Source organism: Cystoisospora suis (assembly GCF_002600585.1).
Source record: "Cystoisospora suis strain Wien I chromosome Unknown contig_3260, whole genome shotgun sequence".
NCBI lineage: Eukaryota > Apicomplexa > Conoidasida > Eucoccidiorida > Sarcocystidae > Cystoisospora > Cystoisospora suis.
The window spans coordinates 1-424 of NW_027156055.1; positions in this window are offsets into that span (position 1 = coordinate 1).

A 424-nucleotide genomic window follows, 5' to 3' on the forward strand; every position below is an offset into this window, starting at 1 on the left:
ACCGGATAATTCTTGTTGCGACAGAGTGATTTCAGGAGTGTAAATAAGCATGCTCTTGACAAGAGGCATGGCACTGGCCTTCTCTGCGCTTTCCCCCCTCGCGAATTAGCGCACTCAGGGACGCTGAGCTCTTTCGAGAAGATCCATTCTCCGCCTTTCCACAACTGGGCGTGTCTCGTCGGCTCCGCTAAAGGGTTTAGGGTTTATCGGGTGCACAGAGATACGACTCGGTGTGTGTGGTGGTCGATCGGTTCTCAAAGATGGCCCACTTNNCAGGTTGCGAAGCTGTTTCTGGATTGTGTCTGGTGCTTGCACGGGTGCGGGTGCCCTACATCCGACGTTTTTGACACCAAATATGCAATCTGAGCAAAGCGCATGAGGTCTTGAGAAGAAACGATGACCGCGTCCACAGACATGAAGTACT